The sequence below is a fragment of the Microtus ochrogaster genome, unplaced genomic scaffold (genome assembly GCF_000317375.1).
Source record: "Microtus ochrogaster isolate Prairie Vole_2 unplaced genomic scaffold, MicOch1.0 UNK18, whole genome shotgun sequence".
In the NCBI taxonomy this organism is placed as follows: domain Eukaryota; kingdom Metazoa; phylum Chordata; class Mammalia; order Rodentia; family Cricetidae; genus Microtus; species Microtus ochrogaster.
In genome coordinates this window covers 5571167-5577763 of record NW_004949116.1, presented here as the reverse complement: position 1 = coordinate 5577763, position 6597 = coordinate 5571167, and positions in this window count along the sequence as shown.

The window sequence follows — 6597 nt, the reverse complement described above, 5'->3', positions numbered from 1 at the left end:
TAATATGTAAAGTGATGTTTCCTGACATTCTCTACACATGCCGTGATCACATTCACACCTGCACGCTGCCTTCTCTTCTCTTTGCCCACCCTCTGCTCCCCTTCCCTTTCCCAAACATACCTGTTTCTGCCTCATTTTTCTTAAAACATTTTAGCTTCAATATTTTGGAGAAAACTTGCAATATTTGCTTTTCTGAGTCTGCTTTCTTTCCCTACAGTTCCATCCACATTTATGCAAGTGACACAATTTCCTTCTTCTTTTCTATAATTCAGTCAACTCTATTTTGTTACATATTGTGTAGTTTGAGTGAGAAATGTCCCTCATAGGCTTGGGTATTTGAACACTTGATTCCCAGTTGGCGGTGCTGTTTGGAGAGATTATAGGAGGTGCATCCTTACTGGAGGAAGGACATCACTGGGGACAGATTTGAATGTTGTGGAATAATCGTTTTTGCACACTGTGAAGATGTGTCTTTGCCATGGTGTCTTCTGATTGGTTTAATAAAGAGCTGAATGGTCAATAGCTAGGCAGGAAGAGGTTAGGTGGAACTTCCAGGGGAGAGAAAAGGAAAGGAGATGAATTTAGGTGCAGGAGAAATGCCGGAGAACATAGAGAGGAAACAGGAGGTTCAAGATGGAAGAGAGGTAAAAAGCCACAAGGCTAAACAAAGATAAATATAAAATGGGTTAATTTAAGTTATAAGAGTTAGTGGGACAAGCCCAAAGTATAGGCTGAACTTCCATAATTAATCGTAAGTCTCTGCGTCACTTTTTGTGAGCTGGCGGCCCGAAGAAAAATCTGACTCCATTTGAGAGTTTCTAGCCTTACCCACCATGCACTCTGGGCTTCATGCTTATGGCTGGAGTGGTCTCTTAGCTTCCTGCTCTGGCTGGCTGCGACCATGCTCCTCTCACCATTCTGGACTTCCCATCTAGAATCGGAAACCAAAATTAACTCTTTCTTCCATAAGTTACTTTGGCCATTGTATTTTATTACAGCAACAAAGTAAACAATGCACTTATCTTCTTTGTAAAAAATATTCTTTATACTAGGACATGTCACAGGACTCCAGCAATGCCTCTGACCTTTTGGCATGCAGCCCAGACAGTTGGAACTCAACCAAACACCTTCTAGCCCCAGCCCACCATAGGACTCGAGAAGAAGCTCTGCCCCCACAGGGCGGTCGGGTATTATAAAGATCTCTTTGTGATGAGGGCGCCCAGCGTCATGGCGAACTGAGCGGGACAGTAAGACCCACGTGTGGGTCTGGGCTGTTTGCTCTGGGCTCCAAGGAGAAAACACAGGCACACCCAGCACTTTGTATCACTAGTCAGAGGGGCACCATTAGAGTGAGCGAGATATGGTGTGGAGAGAGAGAGAGAGAGAGAGAGAGAGAGAGAGAGAGAGAGAGAGAGAGAATGGTTCATGTCCTGCGGACAGAGGCATATCTGAAGGGGTGAGAGGAAGGGAGTGGGCAGAGGTGAGGGGTTTGATTGCTACCCAGTGCCAAACTGATATCTGGACCAGGGCTGCTGCTGGGACCCATATCTGGTTTCCTGACTTGACACGGCTGTGGTCTCTGTTGATATTCCTGGCCCCTTATACCACCAAAAGCCAGGTGGACAGGACTGTGCAGAGTTGGCCCCGACCCCACTGACTGAAGCACTAGGGAGAAATGGCCACACCACTCACTGGCTCAAGCACTCAGGAGAGAGGGTCCTGCACTACTTGCACAGCCCAATGGAGCTGACCCTATGTTCAGGGGCAAGGCTGAGAGGGCCCTGAGGGCATGGTAAGGGGAGAGCCGGGCATACCCCTCTCGTATCCCATGTGGGGGCATGGGTGAGGAAAAGATGTCCTCCTCCCCTCCCCCTCACCAGCTGCAGCACTCAAGAGAACAGGCCCTGTGCCTCGCCTGGGCAGCACAGTAGAGTTGGCCCTGTAGACAGCACAGGACAAGCGCCCTGAGCATGTGAGGGGGACATAGCTGGTACAGCCTCCCTGGTCTGTGGTGAGGTGGTGAGGACAAGGGAAAGATGCCTCCCCAACCCCTTACAAGGGAGCTGATCCCTTCACCAGCTGCAACACCCGGGAGAGTGAGCCCTGCGGCTCATCTGGACAGCACGGCAGAGCTGACCTTGTTACAAGTGAGCCAGCCCTGAGAACGTGGTGTGAGAGACCCAGGCCCACTTCTCATCTGCCATAGAGCAACATGAGCTGGGGAGAGACACCCTTTTCCCTCCACCCACTAACACCTAAGGCAAATGGGGAAGCTGTCCCTGAGGTGAGAAGAGGGGAGAGCTGTCTCTAAGCCCCAGCAATGGTTGAGAGGGCAGGCCCTGCACCTCGCTGGAGCAACACAACAGAGCCAACCCTGTTGGCTGAGGGGTGAGTGAGCCAGCCCCAAAGTGGTGAGTGTGGGAGCTCTGTCCCTATTTCTCATCTGTTTTGTGGTAGCATAGACAAGGGAAAGATGCCCTCCCCATTCTGTCCATCAACCCTTGAGGAAAGTGGAGGAGCTGGCCCTGGGTCTAAGAGCCAGAGGGCTGTCCATACTTTTCACCAGTTGGTGAGAGTAGCCCTGCACGTCTCCTGGGCAACACATAGAGCTGACCCTGATGGCGTAGGTGGGGAGAGCCAACTCGGAGGGCATGAAAGCAGGAGAACTGGCCCCAGCCCTTGTTCAGTGACACAGGGGGGAGCTAGCTGGGGCAATGCTGGAGAGCTCACCCTGGTGGTGAGGTCAGGGAGAAACAGTCAGTGGACCAACCCTGCAGCAGCCCAGGCCCAGAACCAGGGTTATGACTTGGCCTGCACCAACATCCACCCCATCTATGATGCTGGAGCTTGAGAAGGGACCAGACCCTCAGACCCAAGGCTATGGATCTCCACAACATACAGCAACAACAGAATATCCAAGAAGAGTCTCAGTGAGGGCCCGGCATCGATGGGGTAGCAGAAACCAGAGGCCTCAACCAGACCAATGACCCTTTGCGGCCAACACTTGAGAGTAAAAACATATGACCAAAGGGGTTTGCAGCATGACTTACTGTGTCACACGGCAGCTTCCATGGCGAGATTTTTAATTTTTTCCTTTATTTCTTCTTTTCTCTTAAATGTTGTTTTTTTTTGGGGGGGGGGTTGCAGTGGTAGAGGGCAGATGCGAAGGAATGGGGAACTGAATGAGATCAAGGTGCATGATGTAAAAGATGCATTGAATAAATAAAAAGAAAATTAAAAATTATTCATTTTATTGCTGTATGTTAATTATTAAAGGTGAGTTCATTGTGACATTTTCATATATTTATGTTTTATGATTTGACAACACACATCCTCCTTAAAAAATTATTTATCCTGAGCTATGGTGGCACACACCTTTAATCCCAGCACTCAGGGGGCAGAGGCAGATGGATTTCTTTGAGTTCGAGGCCAGCCTAGTATTCAGAGTGAGTTCCAGGATAGCTAGGGCTATTATACAAAGAAACCCTGATTTGAAAAACCAAAGAAAGGTTATTTGTTTATGTGTGTGTGTGTGTGTGTGTGTGTGTGTGTGTGTGTGTGTGTGTGTAGGTGCCCGAAGAAGACAGAAAACAGTGAATCCCTTGGAGCTGGAATTACAGCAGTTGTAACGCACCTGACATGGGTGCTGGGAACTGGACTCGGGTCTCTGGAATAGCAGCGAGCACTTCTCACCACCGAGGCATCTCTCTAGCCCCAGTCAGCTCCCGCGTTCCTCAGTTACTTCCTCTCCCTCCTGCTAGTCTCCTGCCTTCTCCCAAACCATTTCTCTTTCCTTTCATGGTTTTTTTTTTATCCAGATTCTACCTATGAGAGAAAGAGGGTGACATTTGTGTTTCTAAGTCTGGCTTATTTTACTTAACATAATAATCACTAACTCCATCCATTCTACTGCAAATACAGTCACATTCTTTCCTCGACAGACACATGTGCTATCTCATATTTCCCTTGTCCATTCATTCTTTCACGGGCTCCTAGACCGAGCAGTGTAATAATAACCAGAGTCATCTGTACTTTATGCTTGCTTTGATCCTTTGGGCACATCCCCGGATCTTAAGATGCTTGTCCCCCACAAGCATTTTGTATGTGTGTGAGTTAGTACATGTGCATGTGTGTAAGCATGCATGTGGAAGCCAGCAAAGTCTCCTTCAGTCACTCTCTACCTTTTTAATGTTTTTATTACATTTATTTACGTGTGTGCGTGCACACAGTGCATGTGTATATGGAGGGCAGGGGACAGCTTGTGGGAGTTGGTTCTCTCCTTCCGCCCTGTGAGCCCCAGGGGCCAACCTAAGTCTCAGGCTTGGTAGAGACGCCTTTACCCCCAGAGTCCTCTCACAGACCCTCTCTGCTTTGTTTTGTTGGTTGAGACAGAGTCTTTGATTGAATTTTGGACCTTGCAGGTTTCCGTACACTGACTGTGAGGTCACCTCAGATCCTTCTGTTACCCCAACTCTTGACAACACAGAGTAAAATCCATGTGGCCCACGACTTCAGAAGTCCACGCAGTCAAATGCTCACTGAGGAAATGTCACACAGCAGTGCTACAGTTATGGGGAGTTTGAGGAAATACTAAATTTTTTTTAAAAAACATTTTGGTTTTTTTTTGAGACAGGTTTTCTCTGTGTAGCCCTAGCTGTCCTGGAACTCACTCTGTACATCAGCTGGCCTTGAACTCAGAGATCCTCCTGTCCATGCCTCCAAAGTGCTGGGATTAAAGGCGTCACCACCACACCTGACTCCTAAATACTCACATCTTTATAATATAAAACAGTGAGGGCCCAAGCCCTTACCCAGGCCCCTGCTTTGACAATATGGTAGCCATCCATGACAGGCTGCAGAAAAGACCCTCCAGGATGTAGGCCCCTGACCCAGCAGGATGTGCTGTGTCCCCGACCTTGCACTAAGTTACTGAAAATAAATAAATAAACAAAAACCCACAAGAAACCACAAGATGTCCCCATAAGGAAAAGAAGCAAACAGAGGCGAGGCTAGCTGGCTCTGGACGCGCTTTACTGAGGAGGTCGGAATGCAGGAACCACAGCACCAGATGCAGCCATTTCCCCGCTGCTGTAATAACCAATCAAGCCAGGACAGGTACCGAGTCCAGAGGTGCCCATCCTGAGACTGTGACTATGCGACGTGCAGACCCCCAGCCCACACTTGCTCTACTCCCACCACTGCATCCGATGGACGAGAGACGGGATTTGAACTCGTAATTAGGAAGACTGTTTGTCTTTACATCAGATTTGGTCTCCTGGTGGTCTTTGAAGGTCCAGACTCTGGAGTCACTAAACCAAGCCTTTGGCTGATTGAACACTATAAAATGTGGAAGTAATTTTGGTTGGTGCCAGATGGTGAGTGTGGCAAGAATTGTGCCAGGGGAGAAGAGGCAACTCTGCCGTGAGAAATTCTTGATGTCTCCTTGCTCAGGAAGTTCAGTGCTGGCTCTGTTCCTTTCTTGAGCAGGCTCAGATGGAAACCACTGAACCACATTTCCTGCTATATTTTCAAAAGCGGAGACCATGTTCTCACTTTGGGGCCTGGTAAGAAGAAAAGACCTATGCGTTCTTTCTCTTTCTATTTCGTAGACCCGAGTGAAGGTCTCTTTCGGGATCTTCCTTTACAGGTCTCATCATGCTGGTCCTTTATGGGGCACCTTCACATAAATAATGGGATACTTAAGCACACGATGGCTGTGGGTCCCTGCTGTGGACTCACATTAACGACCCGAGAGTCACATGCTAGGTGGAGCAATAAAGTGGGCAAAAATGACGCTCTTCTTACTTGACCCAGTCCTTAGTGTGTGTCCATGTCTTACAGACTCCCCTAGGGAGCGTAGGTGTCCAATTCTTACAGACTCCCCTAGGGAGCGTAGGTGTCCATGTCTTACAGACTCCCCTAGGGAGTGTAGGAAGTCCTGCTATTTTCTAGGAATATCTGAAGCAGGGGAAATGCCTCTTCTTTGGCCCAGCACAGGCTCTCAGTCTCAGGGGAGGCATCATAAATTGGCACAGAAATGCCACATCAGTCACACCTGGGATGTGTTTGGACAGTGCATTATCAGACCCTGGCCCACACTTTATATTTCAACAATTCCCAGGTACCTGATAAAAATCTGTGACAAACACTGGATGTTTTTGTGAAGTGCAGTGTTCATGTCATAAAATACACAGGAAGTATACAGCAGCGATCATCTTCTAGGATTAACGCAAATTTAAGAAAAGATGGCAGCCTTCTCAGTGTGGGCATTTTGTTCAGCGTAGATTGTCTCCTATGGCTTTTCCAATCACTGCCGTTAATACGGCCCAGATTCCCTCACTAGGTGGTAACATCTGATACAGAGGACCTGGTGAGGCTGTGGAGCACATTCCATTTGCTCAGGACTCCTTCCCTCCTTGCTCAGTAATAGAGTGTTACTATAGATCAGTAATAGAGTGCCTTATTATATATCAGTAATAGAGTGCCTTATTATAGATCAGTAATAGAGTGCCTTCCTAGAGATCAGTAATAGAATCCCTTCCTATAGATCAGTAATAGAGTGCCTTACTATAGATCAGTATAGAGTGCCTTCCTATA